This window comes from Furipterus horrens, unplaced genomic scaffold (assembly GCF_987537825.1).
Source record: "Furipterus horrens unplaced genomic scaffold, mFurHor1.1.pri manual_scaffold_13, whole genome shotgun sequence".
NCBI classification, from domain to species: domain Eukaryota; kingdom Metazoa; phylum Chordata; class Mammalia; order Chiroptera; family Furipteridae; genus Furipterus; species Furipterus horrens.
The window spans coordinates 3,762,817-3,775,563 of NW_028327183.1; the positions used below are offsets into that span (position 1 = coordinate 3,762,817).

The window sequence follows — 12,747 nt, forward strand, 5'->3', positions numbered from 1 at the left end:
ACTTCCACGGGCGCTGTTTGTGTGGGACCCCACAGCCAGGCCTGTTCAAGACTGAAGGGCCTCGAAGTCACCTGTGACCTCCACGCCCACGTGACCCCGTTCTCATTCACGACCTGCGCTGACTTGAGTCCGCAGGCACTAGCCAGCCTGACTGGGGTTTGGAGCTGGGCTTGGATTCTTGGGGGACCCGGAGGGGAGAAAACTCCCAAGGAAGCATTTCCCTGCCAGTCGCCTGGGACCTGAGATGCTTCTAGTCCTTTCCGGCCTCGCCTGCCCTCGGCCAAGAGAGTAAGCGGGCTCCCGGGAACATCTGGCCAAGGAGGTGAAACCTCTCTGTGCTGAGTGACCTTGGAGAAGGGACTGGGGTGAGAGAAAAAGGGACCAGAGGCATTCACCTGCAGCGTCCCAGCCTGGGGCCTGAAACATGCATGGCAAACAACGTCCTTGCACACGTGGGCGACTCTCGATGGCCAGCGTGGAGCCTCAGGTGAAGCAGGTACACGTGACACTCCCAGTGAGGAGCGGCCACCTCTCCTCTGCGCCGCGGCTCCATGAAGTGCCCGCGTGCACACGAGTGACATCTGTTTCTACAGAGACTTGCAAGCCCCGATGTGTGAGCGTCACTAGCAGATGCTGGCATTTTAACTGTCAGAGTTTAAAAACAAACACAACTTGCGTGTCTCACACCTCCGGCTGATTGCCACATAAAATCTGTCCTGGGACTGGGCTGCCAAAATGTTTTTATCCACCCTTTTCTCCCTCTGCCCCCTGTTTGCCCAATTCTCCTATCATTTTAGGCAGATCCAGGAAGGGGAGGCCCCAGAGGAGAAAAGCCACCAATTTACACGCCGTAAAATTACACACACGGACAGATGGTGGTGCTTAGTGTTTCGTGAGTACGTTTTTCCATTCCAGTGTGTTTTTTACATTAACTTATTTAATCCTCTGATATTAAAATCAGGCCCTTCACAAGCCACAGAGCTTCATGTCCCATGTTCACCAATGAAAAATATGCCCAGGGTTTTACCTCCTGAAATAGCTCACAGGACCCTTACAGACCTTCAAAGTCCTGCTTCTCTTTGTTCTTCTGAACTGGGCCTGGGACTCCAGCTTTCTAAAGGGACATTTGAATTTCTTTTCAAATGTATATTTGACCTTATTTACTGTGCGACTCCCCTTGTTTTCAAAATGTATATGTGAGTGTCTTTCAAATGTAGCGGCCTTTTGAAGTTTGTTCACAAGGACTTTCTTTTCCTCTAGAATCCAAGGTATTTTCTGGAAGGAGGGTGTGGCGAGAGTGGATATGGTATTTATGTATTGTATTTATGTCTGAAGTTACTTTTACTTACGTATAGGTGCCTGTGTGGTGGGTCAGGCATGAGGCACGAGGTTTTGTGGAGAAATGCTTGCGTTCCTACAGAAAGGGGAACAGGTCGGACTGATGTGTGAAGAACTGAGGAGGGAAAGTTAGAGGCTGTGACCCTTCCTGCCTGCAGATTCAGAGCAGACGTGAAAAGCCGTCCTTCAAGTCTGGTCTTTCCCCCACAACATCCCGCGGCATTTTTATTTTACTGAGATATGTGCTGTCATTATCCTCGTTTCCAACTGGAATTCAGAGGGATGACAAGTCACCTCACGTCATAGCCATCGCGAGCGGAGAGCCAGTGTTTACACCCAGGTCTGATCCTGTTTTGAATATTCTATGAAATGTTGATGTTTGAAAAAGCGTTTGTTATTCTTGTTTTGTTTTTTGGTCAGTATGACTTGCGTACCTGTTTTGGGCTCCATCTCAGATTAAGCGGCAGCCCACCCATCCTCTGCTCTCCTCTCTCCTGGAGGGCAGGACCCCGCCCCCCGCCCCCCACCCCGAACTGCAGCAGGATGTGGCCAGGCTCCTGCATCCCTGGGCATCCCTGGGCTCTGAGCTGGGCTCACCCGACAGAGCCACCCTGGGCAGCGGCGGGTTCTCTTCTGCGGTTCCAGATCCCGCCAGGCGGCTTCCACCTCGGACTCCAGCGGTCTGCCTCCCGGCCTGGGCCTTCCCAGCTCTTTTGTCCCCGGTGCCACCCATCCCGTACAGCCCATTCCTTCCTTTTGGGCTGGATTCTGCCTCTCGGGCCTGTGCCCGACTGGTGTGGAGATGAACCCTCATGAAACCACCGGAGGAAAACGAGGGCAGCCACAGTTTAAATGCTGCGGCGCTGGTTGCGTTCGTAGACTGCGTTCCTCATATTGCAAGGTGGGGGGAGCTTTACCAAGAAGGGACGCGGGCAGGGGGAACATGCCATTATACCTGCGTGGGCAGGTGTGAAACCATTTCAGGGCATTTCAGCCAGGGGCACTCGCCAGGTCCTTGAAGAGCGAAAACAGTGCGTGGAGCCCCCGCGGACTCGGCGCAAATCTGGTGGCCACTATCAGACAAATGCAGGGACTCTGAATCTGAACCTCATGAGTCCACGCCTGATTTTTGGACGCGCATCCTTTACCCTCCTCCGTGTGTCCGGTTCTATTTAATCCACAGCAGGCCCGAACAAGGAAGGTCCGCCAGGCGCTCCCGGGCAGCGCGCGCTGCGGCGGGACCTACTGCAGCAACGGAGGACGAGGTCCGTTGTCTCCCGGGGCACCTCCTGGAGAACACAGCTGCTCCTTCTCACCACGGAAGGGCCCAGAAGACATCTCTGCCTGGATGGGGCACACGTGAGTTACACAGCGAGTATTAGCTGGAGACACGAACAGTCAGGAGGGGAACGGCGATGCTCCTGTCTCAAGGACGGTGGGTGGGCGAGTCCTCTCTTCCTGGGAGACGGGTCAGCATTCTGTTCTGTCCGAACCTTCCACTGACCGGGCGAGGCCTGCCCACCTCCAGGAGGGCAGCCTGCTTCGCTCAGTCTGCTGATGGAAGGGCCCATCTCACCCCGAAACGTCCACACAGAGGCGCCCAGCATGATGGGCACCCTTTGACCAGCAAAGCCCACGTAAACCCTGCCATCACGGTAGCTTAATAGTTTTACAGGACAGAGGCGGGAGCGACAGGGGTTGCTCCACCTCTACGAGGTGCCTAAGTATCGGATTCACAGAGACAGGAAGTGGAACGGCAGCTGCCGAGGGCTGGGGAAGGGGGCGTGGAAAGCTATGTTTGCTGGGGGCAGAGGTGCCGTTTGGGAAGATGGAAAAGTTCTTGAGAGGATAGTGGTGATGGCTGCACAGCTCCCTGAGTATATTTAATGCCACTGAACTGTACCCTTAAAAAGGCGTAAAACCGTAAAGTTTATGTTGTATATATTTAACCACAATAATTTTTTTAATTAACAAACAAATTACTTAGGTCATTGAGTTATTGGTTTTCCATGAATTAATACATATGTTGATACTTTCTCAGTAAAAAAATAAACAAAGATCCCCCTCCCCCACTCAAAGCTGATCTTCATCTGCTGGAATAAAAGCATATAACCACCTAAATGATAACAACAACAGGAGTTGGGTTCGGTTATGGATTATTGCTGAGCAGATCTTAGTGGCTGAGAACAGCCCTGCTGTGGACATCGGTGTTACTATCATTCTGCCGGTCTGGCTGGGATCTCCCTGCAGAGGCAGGCTGAGGCCCCGCAGATGCATGGATGACGGCTTCTGCCCCCCGCCTGGTGCCTGGCAGAGATGGCTGGCAGCCTGGGACCCCTGCCTCTCTGCGCGTGGTCTCTCCACGGGACCGGCTCGGGCTTCTTTCCATGGCGGTCGGATCCCCAGGTTGCGTGTTAGAAGAGAACCGTCGTGGAAGCCGCCATCTGTCTGAAATCGAAGCCTGGAACTGTTCCTCCTCACGTTCCCATAGTCTAGGGGGAAAGCAGTCAGACGCAGGGAAATAGCATCCACTTCTCAAAGGGGAGAGGGGCCAGGAGCTGTGGCCGTCTCTCTTCTGTGACATCACGGGCCTTCTCCCTCCACGCCACATCTTGTCACCGTTTGGAGGAAACATAACTGAGGAAAGTGACATCAGCCGAAACGTCAGGATTTCAGGCCGACCCCACTCGCACTCCACAGGAGCGGGGATGCCCGTTCTGTCGCCTGCACTGAGTTCCGAAGCGCAGCCCCGCCCACAGACGGCCAGTTGTGCAAAGGCTTGGTTTGTTTCCCATCCATTTCATGCAAAAACTGCAGAAATTCATTGCAACTTCCTTCGATGACTCAGAAGCCTGCAGCTTGGGGCGGAGGGGCAGGCGGAGGGGGGGTGTCACTGGCAACAGTATCCATTATCATTCCGCTGGTCCTGCACCCCCGGATTGGTTGACAGAATGCCAAAGAGATAAACCGCTTTTACTGTAATTCGCTCTCTGAAAAAACGGGATTTACTAAGCAAATTAAGAGGGTGAAGAAACTTGCAGGGGGTGACATTTAGCCTACTCCAGACACCAAACTTTTCAAGCACTTTAGAAGCGTGATTTACATACAATTACAGGAAGACTTCATTTATCCGCCCCTGTCAGAGGAGGAACAGCCGCAGAGAAGTGAATTTTTCAGATAATGATGGCTTCCCCGGAGAGGCACCAAGCCATCTCAGCCAGACCAGACAGAGATCATCCCCAAGTGTGTTGGGAGCCTCCCTCTGCCCCACGTGACCCAGCGTGCGGCATTGCTGTCTCTTTGATGAACCCACGTTCTCATTATGGTCTGTCATCCTGCAGATCCCTAAAATGACAATGGCCCTGAAGTTACCTATCTGCCACGTGGCTATCTTCACTCATTCAAAACACATCTATTAACCCACTACTTTCTACCAAGTGCTGTTTTTTTAATTTTCCAAAATTCTCATCTAAGGATATTTTTATTAATTTTAGAGAGAGGGGAAGCGGAGGAGAGAGAGAGAGAGAGACATCGATTGGTTGCCTCCTGTACACACCCCGACCAGGGAATGAACCTGCAGCCTAGGTATGTGCCTTGACTGGGAATTGAACCTGTGACTTCGTTGCATGAGCCACCACCGTATTTTCCTAACTTCAGGTGCACAGTGTTGAGATTGCTGACCTCCCCGTGGGCATCCCCATCTATGCATATGTTTTATTTATATACTTTCATGCAGGTGTCCTAGGAAAATTCCTGGTGCTGTTCTGTGTGCCTACATTCTTTTTTTCTTTTTAACATAAAGGGTATCATTCTGTAGAGATCTTTCTGTCACCTAATTTTCCCACGGAACGCGGTATCTTTAGGAGAAACTCTCAGTTTCTCAAAGCTGCCTTGTTTTTCCCATGTCTCCACGTAATTTCTTTGGATTCCTCGGGGGAGGGACTCCCAGGCCACGCCCAGCTTTGTGCCTCAGAAACTGCTGCCAAGGACATCTTGGTTGCCCCTGCCCCTGGGGTGAATTCCCCTGCGGGTGCGCCCAGGGCTGGGGTTACAAGTTCTCGGGGTCTGCACACCCTCAGTTTCCCGAGTGTCACGGATTCCTGTCCGGAGCGGCTGTGCTGCCCACGAGGAATCCTGCATGCCCGCGTCACCCCAGACACTGGGTATTATTCAACCTTTTAACGTTTCCCGTGCCTTTGAAAAAATGTACCAATCGGATGGGTCTAAAATGTTACCGACTTGTTTCACTCCTTTAATTTTGATGATTTTAGGGGGTTGAGCACCTCTTCCTAAGCATGGTGGCTTGCCTCGTCATTTTTGCCCCCCTCTGCCATCCCCTGTTGACTGTCTTCAATGACCCTCAGCAAACCTAAATGCTTAATTTATGGAGTAAATACCTGCCTTCCTGGTTGTTGTCCTCTTTTTCTCTTTTCCCCTGATCTCACCTGTCACTTTTAATCCCTCTTACATGCTTTCTCCCCCTAATCCCTCAGTACACACCAACACCTCCCTCCGGCGTCTTCTCTGTCTGGCACATCCTTTTCTGATGCGTTCTGCCCGGCCAGTTCCCATCCAGCTGGGAAACCAGAGTCTTGTCTTATACGTCAAGGCTCCCCAGCCCTGTGCTTGCGTTCCTATTTAGAGCCCTTGCACCCCACCCCCTCCTGAAGCTGGCTGTTGTGATCTCCGTGCCCGTATAAGATTCAAAGCCCCTTGAAAGTAGGGCTTGGACTCTACCCTCCTTCCCGTTCCTGGGGTGAGCCGTGCAGCGACAGGAGGACAAATCATCAGGAAGTGCCTAGCAAACAAATTCAATAGATCTTTCAAAATAAAATGCACAGCCTGAAAAGTAAGCCAGTCTCCAGCATTCATAGGCTCTACTGAAATATGCTGCCAGTCAAAGAAACTCCAGTGTCAAGGCCAGCTAGAAGCTTTCCCTTTGGCAGAGGTGGATTTCAAGGCAGGCACACCGGGCACGCGCCCTGGGCCCCGACTTCTGAAGGGCCCTGCAAAGCCATGTATTTTTATTTTCCCTGTCTCTCTGTTTTTTTTAAGGGGCCCAATATTTTCTTCTGCGCCCGGGGCCTCAACCGACCTTAATCCACCTCTGCCCTTTGGGGCAAATGAAGGCATAGAAGAAAATCACTCGGCAAACCCCAGGCTCTAGGCTGAACTGGTCTCTACTGAACAGACAGATGTGAGAGGAGAAAATGGGGAATTGGAAGATCTTTCTTCTTAGGGGTGAAGATGTCTGGTCATCCCGTTCCATGCGGTGCATCTTCTGTGCGCGGGTTACCCACTGCTATGTAAGAAACCGCTCTGAAATAGTGCCCGAGGCAATGGCGGTGACTTCGTATCACCCCCCACACTGCGGGGGGCCCACTGGCAGTGGGCTCACCTGGCAGTTCCTGCCTGAGGGGCAGGCGGGCAGGTGTTGCAGTCAGACTGGCTGCCGCTGGAATCATTCTGCAGGCTTCTTCACTCACCTGTCTGGTGAGGGGCTTAGCCAGCCGGCAGCTGGCAAAGCCAGGGCCCCTGGAGCATCTCTTGAGGTGATTGTTCTGGAGGTCCGCCAGCGTGGTGGCTGAAAGGCGGACAGACTTACATGGCCACGCAGGCGCTGACGGCCTCTGTCCAAAGAGACAGAGAAAAAGGGCAAGTGAGAGAGGAGGTCGCCTTTTATGACCTTGTCTCCACCCACCCCATGCAGCTGGGGGCTCTGCAGGGAAAAGTGGGGTGCACTTCAGTGTGGCTGACTTGGAGGGACCATGACGCATGGAAGGCTCCTGGGAGTTGGATAGTCCATGAGAATGAAGGGGAGCATCTTCCCTCGTCACTGGCCAGCTGCCTGGAGCCAGCAGAGTGGGACGTGCAGAAAACCCCGGTCTGCCCAGCAACAGCCCCAGCACTGACCCCTGGAGTCCACTCCATGGTCCTTGACTGTGTCCAGGGATGTGGCTGACCAGGCCCTGGACACGGCTCTCCTGTGCCCAGTGAATGGGTCCTCGTGTGACAGGAGGCATGCTGGCCCTTGGCCCGATGACCAGGGAGTACCCCATCCAGAGTGGCCAGAAACCACGTTCTCTCCCTTTGGCTGTGCCACCAACCACTCTCCCATGAGCCCATCCTGAAGTTTTTCTTGGGGACAATTTTAGGGGTCACCCATTCCCAGGTCCAGTCCAACCTTGACGTATGGGACGGTCGTGCATCTCTGGTTTGGATTCAGAGCATCAGGGCCAGTGGCCATACCTGGGAGGCCCAAGAACAAAACCCACGGGCCCCCTGCTTTGGAGGTCCCAGTTCAGTAAATCTCGAATGTCTGTCATTTTCATATCAATGTCGTGACGGTCGCCACGCCCACATTTTCTTTATTTAAGATTTTTCTTTGAATGGACTCGCTTTTGTAGGGGAAAAAAAGATATATCCATGTTTAAGGAACACTTTTCATCCCTGCCTAAACTGGAAAACCAGCATCACATGCCGTTAATAGACTATGACTATAAAAATAAGCACAGGAGAGCTCATGGTGGGTGAAACATGAACATTTTACTCCGCTCATTGGCAAAACCTTAATAAAAATGACGGTTAAGGGTAAACACCCGAAAGCCATAAACCCCAAGGACCAGAAAGGAACAGAAGAGGAGCGGATAGCCACTGACAGATGCCGATTGGTGAGAAAATGGATCAAGATTAATGGATATCTGGGTCCAGGGAGGAAGAAAGAAAGAGATAAGATAGTCTGTGCCACAGCGCCCCAGGAAGGCTCCTGCAAAGTGGGGGGTTCAGGAAGGACTAGCACCGGGAGAATTAACAAAATGCCTGACTTAGAATCTCCCTCCTCACCTCCCTCACCAGGGACCCCTTTCCCCCACCCCCACTGCCAGGAAGGTGGGGTGTTTATTCCCTGCGGAGTTTGATAATGAAATCAGTCCTTGCATCACCCCAAGGACTGTGTGATTAAAACAAGCCCATGGTGTCATCCTACCTGCATGACTTGGGCGACGGTCCCCCTGCGGGGAAATGAAAAGGCCCGAGGGACCCCGTGGGCACCGCAGCTTCCGCTCCTGCAGCTCCAGAGAAGAAAAGAAAATACGTCCATGAAAGAGAAACACAAAACCATAAAAGGGGACACCCAAGGAGCAAGAAGAAGGTTAAAAAGGTGGATGTGAGCAGAGGAAGGGTAAGAAAATGAGGGAATTGCGACAGACGTGCGACTTGCATAATAGATATTCCAGAAAAAAACAAACAAGCAAATCTAAGAGACAGAGGGGAGGAAGTTATCAAACAAATAATGCAAGAATGTTTCCCAGAACCTGAAGGCTTTCGTTTTCTGATTGAAAGGGCGCGCTAAGTGCCCAAAAGAATGAATGAACAGAAGGTAAGAACAAGCCCACACAACAAAACCAGGGCACATGTATAGAGAACTGGGAACATGGACTTCTTCTCGACAGCCCTAGAAGCCGGTGGAATGGTACCTTTAAAATTCTCAAAGAAAATGACGTCTTGAATTTTATACACAGCCCAACTATCATCCAAGGGCAGGAAATGATACACACTTTTCTTTACATTACGTAAGGCATCAAAACCTGGCCCTCTTTCTCAGGAACATATCAAAGGATGTGCTCCACCAAAAGAAGGGAGTAAGTTAAAAAGATGAAGACACGCGGTCCAGGGCCCAGGGGCTCATGCGAAGGACAGCAGTAAAAGAAGACCCTGGGCATAGCTGTGTTGTAGGCCTGGGGGCCACGGGATCAGATGGAGCAGGAGGATGAATGTCTCCAGGAAAAAAAAACGGAACTGACAGATGAGCTGACAGGTGTGGCCGAGTGTAAAATTGGATTGAGGGCCTTTGTACGGAGCTAGTGGAGGGTGTGGGAAGAGACCCCCAGCCATTCAAAGAAAGCCAAGCCAAAGGAGGCAAAGGCCAGGAAAGAATGGCATCTTAAGACGCTACTGGACGAAGCTGTGAAGAATATGTACCCGTTCGTCATAATGAAAACACTAAATCTGGATTTAATAATTAAAAATATATATACAACCAAAAACCTATGATGGCAGGTTGGAAAGAGAAGGCACTATGTATAAGAACGGGTCTAAGGGAGCACTCATTGTTTCTGTTTGGAAATGAATAATATCCACCTGATGTGGGGGGAAAACTCAGGAGACAGTAGCATAAAGCATGTCATTTAAAAGTACAGTTTTAAGCCAGAAGCAGCAGCTATAGGAGCTGGCAGGAGTTTCGTGAGGAAGTTGGCATTTTGGGGTGGGGGGTGAGCGGTGGGCTGGGGGGTCTGATGTTCGTGCCAAGCCTTGTACCACTCAGCCACGTGCTAAGCAATGTTTATCTATTATTCTCACTGATCATTTCAATGAATCAAAAACCAATACAATTTTTTAAATAACCAGTAGGACTGAATTTTTGTTACCTAGCTACACTCAAGGCTTGCTCTCTACTTAAAAGAGATTAGGAAAGAGATGGCCTAGCACCCAACAGAGACATCTTCCACACGTTCTGTCCCCACACAGCAAGTTTGGTTGCTGGCAAAAATGGGGTTATGTATTTTCAGAGGCAGCCCGTAAGCAAACGTCTTCAACCTGTGCCTGCCAGGCACACCCCTCCTGGCCGTGTCCTGGGAGCGGCCGTCAGCACCCCGACCTGCTGGGATGCTTCTCTTTGTTCTTTCTGGAACTTTCTGTATCTAGATAAAGGGATGGGTCTGCTGGTGCTGGAGGGGCGGGTAGACCAACCCTAAACCCCAGCGAGGCACGGGGCCTTCTCGGACGGCGGTTATTTTACACCGTCCACCCCAGGGCCCGCAGGTCGGTTTTCCTCTAACAAGCAGCTGTAGCAGGTCCTGGGCTGAAGTCTCCCTTAGATTCCGGTCTGAGCAGCCAGTGGGGGGGGGGGGGGGGCGGGGGGAGCGGGCGGGGGCTGATGCTTAAGTTAAATCACTCACAGGGGCCTTGCGGGGGGCAGGTTCGTCTATGGCAAGCTTTCTGATGCCATCAGCAACTGCGCAGAAAAGCAAAAAAAACACAAAACAAACAACAGCACCAAAAAAACAAAAGAGAAAAAACAAAAACAAAAAAGAACCCACCTTAAAAAAAATTTTGTAAAGGCTCCATTAAAAAGCCACGTCGGGGTCATTTCGAAGGGTGGTCCGGGGGGACTGGAGCAGGTGCCCTCCTGGCCCCGGGCAGCGCGCGGCCTCCCCGGCCTCCCCTGGAAGCCCCAGCCGGGCGGTGCTGCGGCCCTGCTCCCCCCCCCCCCACCCCGGCCGCACCCCTCCCTGCCGCCTGCAGCGGCCAGACCCAGAACAAGACAGGAGATTTGTGCCTGCTGATGTGTGGCCTGTCGGAATGAAGGGGGCTTTTCATGAACAAAGTAGCGAGCGGTGTCGTCTTCCCGGGAGTCGGAATCCTTCACTATTAGCACAATGTGTTATTATTGTATTTTTAATTGAAATGTAAATTCTGGGAACACTCTGACCCAATTTACTCCCAGGGAAAAAAGGGCAAAATTCTCATTTTCAAGGCTCTAGAAATGCAAGTTAGTGTTATTAATGATTAAGCTCTTTTTCCTGCCCGCCCCCGCCCCTGCTGCGGGGTGGGGGCCGGAACGGGGACCTTCTTATCCAGGCACAATGGTAATGTTACCCGGTCCTCCGCGCGCATTTGATCGGCTGGGTAGATGATCGCTGGGTGGGAAGCCCGAAGGGTCCCCCCTGCCGGGCCTGGGGTTCACACCTGGGCCGGGAAGTGGCCGGAGGCATAGATGTGGTTTCAGGTTTTAAATGACGAGGATGACTGACGTGTGATTGAATGATTGATTTGCAGGGCAGATTGTCAGCCCGTCTATTTTAAAGAAACTCTCTTTGTCAAAACAGAACCCAGTGGAGACGGGATGATTCTGGTGTCGATTCAGACTTTGCCCACAGGCCTTGTACCCTCACCCCCACTGGCTGCCGTCTCTAGGACCGACACTGGAATTCAGAGGGCGGTGAGTATTGGCAGCGCCCTGTCCCCGTTGCGTAGAGAGGAGAGGGACCTCCCTCTACTGACAAATATTTACGGAGCGCTTACGAAGTGCCAGGTGCGAGGAGACGGGCAGAAATGCCAAGCTGAGTGCTTTCTCGAAGTCCTTTGGCCTTCCAACCTAGGTTTCTCTGAAACAGGTCAGGCGTCGGCTTGAAAGAGAGGAATCCCCTACCCCCCAGCCTGAGAAGCCCCAACCCTCATCACTCTCTGTCCCCGGCCCTTGACGTATCTTCTTCATGGGGCTGACCATCGCCAATGCTCAAGACTCACTGGAACTTGAAGCAAACAGGCAGTCAGAGGGCCTGCGGGCAGAGCGAGGATTTCATGGAAGTTCTCACACGCTGCGAAATCGCCAGAAGCCTCCAGACAGGACGCTAGGCCGATGCAAACGCTCTACAATTCTAATTCTTTCCCTTTCCTTCCTTCTCCCCTCAAATCCCCCTCCACCTTGGCACGCAGGCCCGCGTGTGCGAGCGTGTGTGTGGCTTGCCATGGCTGCGCGCACTGGGCGGCAACCCCCTTTTTCCCCTGGATAAATCCTTTTTGTGTGATGAAACACCTAATCGATATCAGTTTTCAGCCGACACTGGAAATGACCTTGCTTACTGGTCCATTGTGTACTGCACGTCTCTGCTGACCAGCCTGCTCCCACCAGAATCAGTTCCAGAAGGCCCTGCCCTTGACCGCCATGTTCTCCAGCGTGTCCCCAGAACAGAGACGCCCGCACCTACCAGGGATGAATGCATTTTGGCTAATAAGTGGATGGCCTTAGTAGGAGAGTCCAAAACGTCCATCTGACCCAGAGACCTACTGTGTGTCCTACCGATGTCATTAATGCTGCGTTCCCGCTGTGTGCCACAGGAATAAATAAACACAGTCCTGAGTTGGTGCAAAAGGCCAATAAAAAATACAGCCCAACGGGGTCAGGTTGCAGCCCATGGCTCTCTGTTGGGAATGACTTTGCATCTCCCCTGCACCCCCCGCAGGGGACCTTGGGCAAGACCTAAAGATCCGATTGGTTGTCCAACAAGGGGGAGGCGCCACTGGTCACCTTGTGGGTAGGGGCTGGAGACACTAAGAACCCTACAGTGCACAAGGAATTAAGACAAAGAATTAAAAATCATCTCAAAATGACGATAATGCCAAGGTTGATAAGCTCCATTATAGACAAAGAATCATATATAGCCTTCATCCGGAGGCAAAGGTGGGGTGCAAGGGGGCTCTTGGCTAGTGGCCTGAGACTTTCGCTATGACAGTCACCTCTGAAACAGGCCACAGCTATGCGGGCTCCCCCCGGCAGCTCGCTGACCCTCTCTCACTTGTCAGTGTGGCTTGCAGACCCCTCTGATAGGAATCCCCCAATCTACTTCA

At 52.2% G+C, this 12,747-nt stretch overlaps 1 long non-coding RNA gene across 2 annotated transcripts; it reads left to right on the forward strand.

Annotated features, from left to right (window-relative positions):
- Positions 1-10,890: 10,890 nt before the first annotated feature.
- LOC149993941 (uncharacterized) lies at positions 10,891-12,309 on the forward strand. Of its 2 annotated transcripts, XR_016507693.1 has the most exons (3): positions 10,891-10,985; positions 11,226-11,338; positions 11,514-12,309. It is a non-coding gene; the product is annotated as an uncharacterized LOC149993941 (long non-coding RNA). The 2 variants fall into 2 exon arrangements; XR_016507692.1 differs by lacking the exon at positions 10,891-10,985 and having other exon boundaries at positions 11,001-11,338.
- The last annotated feature ends 438 nt before the right edge of the window (positions 12,310-12,747 follow it).